Source organism: Pseudochaenichthys georgianus, chromosome 16 (genome assembly GCF_902827115.2).
Source record: "Pseudochaenichthys georgianus chromosome 16, fPseGeo1.2, whole genome shotgun sequence".
NCBI classification, from domain to species: domain Eukaryota; kingdom Metazoa; phylum Chordata; class Actinopteri; order Perciformes; family Channichthyidae; genus Pseudochaenichthys; species Pseudochaenichthys georgianus.
This window is the reverse complement of record NC_047518.2, coordinates 10,411,663-10,423,906: the sequence shown is the minus strand read 5'-3', so window position 1 is coordinate 10,423,906 and position 12,244 is coordinate 10,411,663.

The window sequence follows — 12,244 nt, the reverse complement described above, 5'->3', positions numbered from 1 at the left end:
AAATCACAATGGAGACTCATCACGGAGGTGATGAGTCCGACCACCGTGCACTTTGGGTCGGCCTTGGTCAAGCCCTTTTGACCCCCCCAGCCTGGTTCTCGTAAAAGCTTTTCGCTCAAATGACACCATGGAGGAATGTAACGGGAGTTGACAGGGGACTCTGCCCTCCTCACGAGTGCCAATTTTCGGACGCTTTTTTCACTTTTCCCCGGTTTATTATTTTTTTTGGCTATTTCACCCGGTTTCTACCGGGGACATTGCCCGGTCTCGGGTGTCCCCCCACGGCCTGTGTCCAGCCCCCCCCACACTCATCCATATATTAACGGATTTTGACAATTTTTGTTGCATTTTTCTCCTCTCCTCTCACCGATCGAATGGCAAACGCGACCCACTGTCGGAGGGCCAACGCGCCGGCCGATATGAAGCGTGACCAAGACGCACCGTCCAGGGGTCCCACGGGTCCTGCAGCGGGGTGGAGGTTCCCAGCTGGAACCTCCCCAGCTCCGCCGCGGTGCACCCGGCAAACACGGTTGTTGGTGTAACTAAAATACAAGATGTCGTATTTATATATATAAATAAATATATCTATATAGATATATATATATATATATATAGATAATAAGTGTCAGTGCTATTTTATGTTGTATTAGCGTGCATTTCCTGTTCGGAAAGTGGTGCTGTACTGAGAGTAAACAATACAAGGTGGGCCAAACTATAACATAACATGTGTAAGGAGTGTTTTAAAGTAGCTGTGTGAAATATTGAGTGTGTTATTATTACGTTTTATCAGCTTGGGCTGATGTGTGTGATAGCCGAGAATGTGTAATTCTACATTCTACGTCTACATTAGGGTTGCCAACCGTCCCGTATTAGCCGGGACGTCCCGTATTTGAGCCAAAAGGGGCGTGTCCCGTACGGGACTTTGTTTGTCCCGGACTCCTGTGTAAAGGGAACAATTTAAAATATGTTTCTGTTTGCGCGCAATGCAGTGTGTCTGGCTGCGTGCCTGTGTGTTTGTGTGCTGTATGCGAAGGGCACTAGCACCGCTCAGTTGACAGGGCAGGCACAATGCTCGCACGTGTGTGTGTGTGAGATTTTCTCCGGTGGGCCGCGGTCGCGGCATCATTGTTTGTGTGGCATGTCAGCCTGTTCAGTAGTGTGGGAAAATGAGCGCTGCCGGTGGAGGAGGTGATAATGAAAGAGGAGAAGAGAGAGAGGATGTGGTTCTGGGCCCTGGCCCTTCTAAAAAGAAAAGACTTGTGTCTTACAACAAACAGTGGGAAGAAAAACACAGTTGGGTAAAGCCCGTGAGTGGAGATCTGTCTCGGGTCTTCTGCACCTTGTGTCGGAGGGAGTTTTCAATAGGTCACGGTGGAGAAAACGACCTGAAACAGCATGCTGGCACAGAAATGCACAAGCGAACAACACAAAATAAAGGTGCATCAAATTACCACCAAAACGGGAAAACAGATAAATCAACGTTTTGGTTTTGTTTGTATTATTTACGGATAATCCAGTGATCGGAAAACGAGGTGAAGGCGCATTATGAAGTGTGTGTGTGTGTGTGTGTTGAAGGAGTTTGGGACTACTTTTCTCCGCGCCGTTCCTAATGAGCTTGCTTTAAAAGAAGAAACACTCAAAACAACCAGGACGAGGGTTAAACAAAAATCTGTTTTAATCATAAACGGTAATAATGCAATACCATATAATACATTACCATACGAAGCCATATCATATGAGTAATGTCAGGAGTATGCCTACTCCTGGCCTTGTTCACAGGCTGCCCCGACCTCCCGGTCCGGGCCGCGCGTGAAGAGAGGACAAAGCAACAAGTTGCACGTCCCAAAACCAACAAAGGGGTGGAGTTTCATTTGGGAGATACCAAAACGCTATCTCACAGGGAATCTGCGCGGGCAGCTTTGAAAGCCACAGGTGTTGGGAAGGCCTGCAGGATGCACCTCATTAAAAATCAGGGGAAATGTCCCTCCCAATTTGCAAAGCCTATCGATGGTTTAACCCAGAAAAACACTCTGGGATAATCTTTTCACTCAAAACAAAAATCACCATTAATTCTGCATCTTCCTTCTTCACAAATAGCTTAAACCACTCTTTTGATAAACAGGTAAAAAGTCAAACAAAAAGACTATTGCACTAATCTACTTTTAAGAAAAAGGGAACATTGTTTCAGGAATCTATAAAAAACCTCTCTATATGGTAGAGGAAAAATGTACTTTTTGTTCCTTCAACTATTAACACACAGGAATGTATAAACCCACACATATACTTATTCAAGATATATAGACTTCTCTGAAACATGGCCTGCTTGAGATCCTAAACAGAATATATTCTCCCCCACCAAGCACCCTGCCCTGCATACCTTCACCTCCCCCACACTAATAAAACCCAGTTTACTTTTAACAGCCCTTTGTCTATCGCCATTTTAGTCCTCACATTTATGAAAGGATAAAACAGAGAAATCACTATAAAACACAAACACAGGTAATGTTTGAACAGTATTCACTTAACTGCTACTATTGATAATTACCAGAGAAACTCAAAGGACCTCTTTTAATGTCTGGAAATTGCAACAAGACTTTCTGCCATTTCAAATGTAACACACTTCTTTGGTACAATATCTCACATCAATTTCCACAGTGTGTGTGTGTGTGTGTGTGTGTGTGTGTGTGTGTGTGTGTGTGTGTGTGTGTGTGTGTGTGTGTGTGTGTGTGTGTGTGTGTGTGTGTGTGTGTGTGTGTGTGTGTGTGTGTGTGTGTGTGTGTGTGTTTCAGAAGATATTATGATAGTGACGTTCGTTCCGGTGCATGTCCGACAGCATTTAGCACTACATCGAGATTAAGATTAAACTAATTTATTTTGGGAACACCCGCATATAGGCTACCTATGGAGTTAGCCAGATGTGTGTAAATTACTGTTCATGGTCATTTGAAAACAAATGCTGGTGTCGGACAGACACAAACAAAGAGCTGAGCACGCACGCACGCACGCACGCACGCACGCACGCACGCACGCACGCACGCACACACACACACACACACACACACACACACACACACACACATCATGCGCCTTGGTGACTGGACATCTCCTTCATAAAACTAATAAAAGGGGGAGTAATCGGGCAGTTCGATGAGTGTAGAGATGTGTGTAGAGGTGTGTGTGTCAGGGTTTCCGTTAGCCGGTATTTACCGTTTTTAGCTGGTAACATTTATAAAAAACCGGTAAATTCAAAACCTGTCAGTCAAAATGTCCGATAATAATGCTCATACAAAACTTAGATAACGTATGCTATCCCTAGACATTTGTGACCCTCTCTATCGAAATCTGTCGGATGTCACAACGGCTCATTTAAAAAATAAACGTGGATTTGACAGGGAACTTCCTGTTGCCTCCCTGAGGGAATATGACAGGCACCTCTCACTCGCACCCTGCTCTTCCTCAGCGCCGCTCGCCCTCCCTCCGGCTGAAATTATGAATGTGGTGTATAGTAATCATAGATAACACGGCAGGGTCCGTGAGAGTTGGTTTTCATCTGATTTCAAAAAAACAAAGTCTTGGCTTTCAGAATATTAAACTTGTTTCGGCAAATTCAGATGATAAATACAACTTTGAAGCTTGTGACGTCATAATTACAAGCGGAGAACGGAGTAACTTTACGTCACAGCAGGCATAACAACAGCCGGTGTTTCTTCTGAGAGTTTTCCCCGGGAAACAAACAATAGACCTAGACACAAACACGTCATACACATTACACACACTCGCGAGCTTCTGTAATACTTATTATAGGCCTAGTAAACGTTGAAGGAATATATCAGTTGCCTTCGTGGCACGCAGTTAGATATGGCTAAACAATCCAACATTCACACATTTTTCCTCAAAATAAGCAGTAAGCCTGTCGATAAGCCTACCTCTGAGTCTGACTCTGTGCCTGATGAAGCAACCCCGCAAACATCCGAAAGAAGAAGGCGAGAGTACACTTTAAAGCCGATTGGCAGAAGAAATTAAAATGGCTTCAATGCGAAAGTGTCGATGGAGTGGAAAAAATGTTTTGCTCCCTTTGTGCTAGGTCAGGGAGGAAAAATGGCTTTACCAGAGGATCAACCAACATGAGAGCATCAGCCCTCACAGCCCCTACACACGGCGGCGTGTGTTGCCGCTTCAACGCTTCTGCCCATTCACTTTGAATGGGGTGACGTCACGATTCGCCGAACTGCATTGTGGGAGCAAAGCGTAGCTTCTCTCGAGGTGCTCGCTGCAAAAGTAGAGCAATGTTCTACTTTTGCCGCCTCGACGGAGGCGTCAGCCAATCAAATCCCTCGTATGTAAATCTGACAGTACAAGCAGTAGCCAATCAAACCGGGTGTATGTTGGGAGAGCCAGACCGCAGTTATTTCCCATATGTCAACAAAAGGAGGAGAAAATGATCGTGGCGGTAGGGAATATACAGGGATACAAACCGGAGGAGCCAGGCATGGGGGGAGGTGGCAAAGACAGTGGGGGAAACTGGTAGGTTTTCGCTTGTTTGGGGAGTTTATATCCAGTGTATTTCGTTTGAATGGACAGCTAGCAAGCATACACAGTATATTTAGCCAGCATGGATCTAGCATGAATGCTTTGCTTTGTATGTCCGGGGCGGGACATTCATGTGGTTGGTTGTTGGTCGGGCTGCTCGCGTTGATTCCCCAAGCTCAAGACACGCCCACCGCAGAGTAGCGCGGCTGAGAAAATATAAGGCTGAATTAGTGTGTGTGTGAGGAGCTCCACGGATTGGTCCATTTGGTCGTCGTTACATCACTTAGACCAGGAAGAGAAAAATGGAAGAAGAAAAATCTCCAACGAGGCATTCTGGGTCAGCATAGACAGGTCGCTACAGGGTGTACTTTGAGGGGTTTTGACTCTGCAGACCGTTCACATGCATAAAAAGCTACATAACACACAAGGGGACGGGTAATAACCGGAAAAGCATGACATGGGACCTTTAAAGGACAGTAATTAAATTACAATACTTTTATAATCTGATATATCCTGATAATTGCAACAGAATACCATTTTAAAGTAACCATACCAACCCTGCCCACTGGTGGTGCAGTTACGAGTCCTAAAAGCCGGAAGTGAGTTAGAATTTTACCATTACCGGTTCCCTCGTCTCAGAGTCAATGGGATTTCTCCAAAGGATTTTGGAAAATAGCTGGAAAAAAATTCTGTGGTTGACACAAATTTAAGAGATGGATCACGTTTTGCTCTTCTTCCAATTGACCGCAAAACCCAACTTGGTTAGGATCAATTGGGCTGTTTGAAACATTGCCCATTCCCTGGACCTGGCCATGACTATGAGGTCGTTCAGATAAAATAAAACCCTCATGCCATGGTCGCGAAGCGGCTGAAGCGCTGTGGCCACACATTTGCTGAACGTGTGTGGGGATAGGGAGTAGCCGAACGGTAGTCTGTTGTACTCGTAGGCTATCCCTTGGAAGGCAAAACGCAAATACTTTCTGTGCTCTGGAGAAATTTCGACATGAAAGTAAGCGTCCTTCAGGTCGATGGGTGTGAACTAGAGATGTTAAGATTCACCGATTCGCATCGGTGCACCGGCATAAACGTTCAAGATGCGAGTGCACCGGTTGAAAGAGTGCACATCGGCTACAGTTTGGGTTGAACCGGGTTAAACTCGCGATTGTTATAACTTTTATGCCGGTGTTTTGAACTCCTTTTCTTATTAATCTGACCAGGCTCATCTAACGGACGGCGCGGAGCAGAGCTGGGCTTTAAGCCACCACAACTGTGTCTGCTCCTACACGATGCATCGATTGCGTAGCGTCTTTGCATCGGTAAAAACCGATTCATTCATATAAAATCCCCTCATCTTGTCAACGCTCAGCAGAGACGATCTTTGATATTTGCTTCGCCACTAAGGAGGCCGAGAGTCTCAGTTATCAACACACACGGAAGTTGAGGAGAAAGAGAAACACAGCGCACAGAAAAATACCTACAAATCAAACGTTTGGCAACACTTCGGATTGTTCAAGAAAGACGGTGTAATAATCCTTTATGCTATATAGTTGACCGCAGGTCATGGAGAGTAATAAGGTATCCGTAGACCTTTGTATGAGGTATCTTTATTACTTAACAGGTCTACAGCCATGATACATAGATCCGTCCTAGATGCGGGCTTGCATACACACAGTATCACTCCGAAGCCGCACCCCATCAGTAACGTCCTGATGGTATATGTGCGCGGCACTACAGTATATACTACAGACGGTCAACTTGAAAAATCGCTCGCAAATTGTTAACGATGCCGAGCCACTTTAAAGTACACAAGTAGTACGAGAAATTTAGCGACGCACATAAAGAGGCGACATGGGGTCTGCGGCTGAAAAGAGCAGGGTTCGTAGTACGGTCATTGAAAACCTGGAAAAGTCATGGAAATTCAAAATGCAAATTCCAGGCCCTGGAAAAGTTATGGAAAACGATGTTTTCCCAAAGTTTTGGAAAAGTCATGGAAATGTAACTAAAGTTGCGTCAAATATAATTTACATTTGATCTAATCGCCAAAATAATCTGCGGTCGCGAGCTGTTATGTGCCATCATGACGCGCATGGTGTTCTTTTTTAATATATGAAGCGCGAGCTGTGTGCTCGAGTCTTCCTGCCTGTCGGTTGAACTCTGCTGCTCCGGTATTAGGGTCAGCTACATTAGCTACGGTGCGTTCGTTAACTGTGCGGAGTCACTGTGGCATAGACTGCACCGCTGGTGAACAGCTGTTAGAACGGGCCGTTCAGGTGTTCAGAGCAGAGCGGCAGAGCGTGATGTGAACTGAAATGTTTTTCTGTCACAATATCATTAAGGAATCGTTGAGCTAGCTAGCTAGCATACATTGTCACTATCTGCTAACATTAGCTAGCCTTCGTTTTTTAATAGTTTTTTTCATAGGCTATAAACGGAGGTGGTATAAGTATAGATATTGTGCTAGAGTAAAAGTAGAAGTACTCAGATGTTGTTCTTAAAAGTAGAAGTACTCAGGTATTTTACTTGAGTAAAAGTAGAAGTACTCAGGTATTTTACTTGAGTAAAAGTAGAAGTACTCAGGTCTTGTACTTGAGTAAAAGTAGAAGTACTCAGATCGTGTACTTGAGCTAAAGTAGAAGTACTCAGATAAGTAATAGTAGAAGTACTCAGATATTGTACTCGAGTAGAAGTACTCAGATCTTGTACTTTAGTAGAAGTGGAAGTACTCGGATCTTGTACTTAATAAAAGTATAGTACTCGGATCTTGTACTTGAGTAAAAGTAGAAGTACTCAGATCTTGTACTTGAGTAAAAGTAGAAGTACTCAGATCTTGTACTTGAGTAAAAGTAGAAGTACTCAGATCTTGTACTTGAGTAAAAGTAGAAGTACTCAGGTCTTGTACTTGAGTAAAAGTAGAAGTACTCAGGTCTTGTACTTGAGTAAAAGTAGAAGTACTCAGGTCTTGTACTTGAGTAAAAGTAGAAGTACTCAGATCTTGTACTTGAGTAAAAGTAGAAGTACTCTGATCTTGTAGTAAAAGTAGAAGTACTCAGATCTTGTACTTGAGTAAAAGTAGAAGTACCAGAGTGTAGGAATACTTATTACTTATTACAGTAAAAGTCCTGCATTCAAAATGTTCCTCAAGTAAAAGTACAAAAGTATTATCATCAAAATATAGTGAAAGTAGCGACAGTAAAAGTAGTCGTTGTGCAGATTGGTCCATTTCAGAATAATATATATGATATGTTTTATAATGATTGATCATGAAAGTGTTCTCAAAGCTGGTAAAGGTGCAGCTAGTTTGAATGACTTTTTATACTGCAGGGTAGCTTGTGGATTTACTCCAGGTGGAACTAAAGTCTGATTTAACACTTGATTATATTTCACATCATTCATCCACATCTGTAGAGTAACTAAAGGTATTAAATACATGTAGTGGAGGAAAAGTACACCATGTACCTCTGAACTGTAGTGGAGTAGAAGTACACCATGTACCTCTGAACTGTAGTGGAGTAGAAGTACACCATGTTCCTCTGAACTGTAGAGGAGTAGAAGTACACCATGTACCTCTGAACTGTAGAGGAGTAGAAGTACACCATGTACCTCTGAACTGTAGAGGAGTAGAAGTACACCATGTACCTCTGAACTGTAGAGGAGTAGAAGTATAAAGTAGCAAAACATTGAAATACTTAAATAAAGTACAAGTATGTCAAAATTGTACCCACGTATAGTACTTGTTGAGTTTATGAACTTAGTTACTTTACACCAGTGGCTATAAAGATAGAAAGACTAAGCCTTGCACAGAGGCATGACAATACATTTTCAAAATGCTCAACAGTGCTCCCAGAATTATAGACTGACTGCTACACAATTAAAATAAATGCTTTTATATATTTCTATTAGATGTGACTCTTTGGCGTTTCTGTTATTATTGACACTGCTGCTTTCAGGGGGTCAGGGGTCGGGTCCTTGCCACCTTTTTCATACCTGATGACTTTGCCTCCCTGACTACAGTTGCTTTAGCGTGTAGAAGCTAGTAAGCCTACTATTTGATTTGTTTTAGATAGGCACTACATGTTTCATATGCAGACCTTATTTTCCTGTTCCATGTTCAAATAAACCATTTTCAGTTGGAATTTTTTTTTGGTCATGGAAAATGAGGTAAAGGTCATTGAGAAGTCATGGAAAAGTCATTGAAAATCATTGGTGAAAAAGTGTATGAACCCTGAAAGAGAAACCTGAAAGTTAGACTATGAGTTAAATCACTCAGTGAGGTGTTCTGTCAGTTTAGTTTACAGCAGCCTGTGACGGCCAATAATAATTTAAATGTCTTCCTTACTGTAAGCAGTTATGAAATACCTGTTTGTGAAAGGTTATTTGTATTCTTTATTGTTATAGAACCCACTGCTTTCTGCTCACTGGTGAGTTAGCCTATGAATGAGTGTTAAGCACATCAGGCTGGCAGCTGTATGGGCATTGCACTATGGTAGCTGTTATTTGCACATTGTTAATCATGAGCAATGCATCCTTACATTGTTTAACTGTGAGGTGTTATACAATTGTACTGTACTCTGGAGAGCTTTTAAAGGGAAAAAAATAAACGGCATGATGGGATGTGCAGTACCAAATATGTAAAGCACTTTTTTGTTAATGTATGATTTGCTGCATATAAGGAATAAAACAAAAATCCTCTGTCGTACCATATTGAAGTATCATTATTTTTGCATAGTGTTGAATCGCATCGTATCGCACCGAATCGCATAATGTTGAATCAAATCCTATCGAACTGTATCGCAACAGGGGTGAATCGTATCGTATCGCATCGCCTGGTGTTTCAAATGTATCGTTAATGTATCGTATCGTGGCAACGTATCGAGATGCGCATCGCATCGGCCTCAGTGATGGAGATGCACATCTCTAGTGTGAACCAATCTCCCGGCTGCACTAGGTCCAATAACTGTTTTATAGTTAACATATGGAATTGTGCAGGCAATGTGCTGATTCAGGCTGCGGAGATCGAGAATGGGTCTGAATTCTCCTGTCTTCTTGGGAACCAGGAAGTACATGGAATAAAGCCCCTTTTCTCTCTCCTGTGAGTGCACAAAAGACACCGCCTGTTTTTGCACCAGGGCCTGAATCTCTGCCGAAAGGAAACCTATCTCCTCCTGGGATGATAGATTTGCCTCTCTTATGCCATTGAATGGAGGAGGGACGCTGCAAAACTGGAGTGAGTAACCCTGTTTCAGTGTCCTGTGCGTCGCAGCCATTATATGAGGGTGGGACAAGTCCCCCCCACTTTTTGAAATGATTAGTTTAGACCCCCCCCACTTTTACCATGTGGAAAGTCCGTGTAAATCGGTGTATCCACTCACCGCACTTTGTAGAGCGCTGTGTCAGTGATTCACTATCAAATCCATTCCACTTGCTTATTGAGAGAATGCCCAAATCAATGAAACTCCGTTCCATGTTTTCACTGCTACTTTGCACCAAGGCAGATTCTCACATAGCACGCGCATGTTCAAGGAGTGTTGTCATAGTTGGACAGCTCAGATCTGTTGTATGAAGCGATGCCGGTAGCGGAGGTACACCAAGTGTTCAGGAAATGGTCAATACAGTGAAAATCAAAGCTGACGATCTCTTGGTTTGATATGTTTTCTCCCCCAGACAACATGGACATGAGGACATTTTCATTTTCAAAGAAGAGGAAAGTAAGTCATCAGCTGGTAGCAGTTAATGAGTTAACAGTGATGGCGGTGGAGGAGTTTCGTCTTTATGTCATGATAGAGAGATACAAATACTGAATAGTTTAGATGAGAAAAGGCATCGAAATGCCAGGTTACTAGTATTTATCATGTAAACAGGGAACATGAATAACCCGATCTCTCTGTGCTCATGTAAACACCATATTCCCAATATGATCATAACCGGGATAATACTCATAAATGTCTAACAGCCCGTCTACACTACAGGCATAAAAACATCTTGAACCTGGGTGTGTCTGAGGCTTGGCGATTTCTCGCGCCCAAGGCGACCAACAACCAATCAGGAATCTCCCGCCCGCCCCCGGCATACAAAGCAATAGCAATGTTAAAACGAAGTAAACTGGATATAAAATCCCCAAACAGGCGAAAACCTACCAGTTTCATCCACTGTCTCTGCCACCTCCCTCCATGCCTGGCTCCTCCGGTTTGTATCCCGGTAGATGAACAGAGACTGATCATACAGCACCGGGTGAGTCACTACCACTCCATTTTTTTGAATATGAGGAAATGACCTGCGTAGTCTCTCCCAGCATACACGCGGTTTGATTGGCTAGCGCTTGTACTGTCAGATTTGCATACGCGGGATTTGATTGGCTGATGCCAAGCATCGAGCCTCAAAAGTTGAACATTGTTCAACTTTTGATGCCGATAGATGCTCGCGATGCACTGTCTCTACCACCTCCCTCCATGCCTGGTTCCTCAGGTTTGTATCCCGGTAAATAGTTCTGGTCGTAAAGAACCGGGTGATTTGCTACCGTAATTTCTCGTTTGGAATATGAGGAAATGAACTGCGGTCTGGCTCTCCCAGCTTGCACGCGGTTTGATTGGTTAGCGCTTGTACTGGCGGGATTTGCATAAACGGGATTTGATTGGCTGATGCCAGCTTCGAAAGCATCAGGAGCATCAAAAGTTGAACATTGCTCAACTTTTGATGCTCACGATGCTTGCAAAGCCATGCCATGCTCCCCACAATGCAGTTCGGCGAAGATTCAAAATCTTCTACGTCACCCCATTCAAGTGAATGGGCGAAGCTTTGAAAGATTTTTTTCATGCCTGTGTGTGGATGGGCCGTAAGAGATTATTTTCTGAGTTCTTTAACTTCGGTATACTCTCTCTCAAAATGGTAATGTGCGTTATGTTTTAATTATACTTCTTATCATTCAGAAGCTTTTTGTGTGTGTTTATGTTTTACTGAGTGCTTATAGGCAATTTCCATCCCAGTATTCAGTTAACTATTTATTTTCTGTGCACATTACATAGACTAGCTAATATTCTACCTACTGCTTGGGACTTTGAGTCTTCAAAATGTCCAATGTCACAGACTGGGACTTACTTTAGAGTCAGTTGTATTTACATTCAGTTATGATTCAATGTGAAAGAGTATACTGCTCAATAAATAATGATCACTTCACCACCTCTCTTGACATCTAGGCGTTTGAGAGTGAGTCAGAGGCAGAACTGCAGGGACAGTGGAGAGAGGTCCGTTGCTGAGGTGAGTGATGAAAGGGAAATGACTGTTTAGAGTAAATTGTGATGTGGACTCTCATCCCAGAATTGTAAGGAAATCAGTGGGGATATTGAACTGGAAACATGTCAGTCAAGGGGCATCATATGACCAATATAGACAGAAGAGCAACATTTATTTGAACATTTAAGTCAATGATACCATTCCTAGGTGAACTTAACATCTGTATGGAGTCAGATCAGTCTCAATATTAATAAATGCTCACAGAATGATTCACAAATGTATTTTGCGATTTATATATAAATTACTCTCCACAACAATATCTCTCAATGCACTCACAAATATTTATTGTTGTATATAAATGTACAAAAAAATGGGCATTTAAACTGCTTTTTATTAATTCAAAGATGGCTCTGAATTAATAATCAAATATGTTTCCTTTCTTTACTACTGGATGAAATTACAAAATGTACCCATCATTTTCCTCATG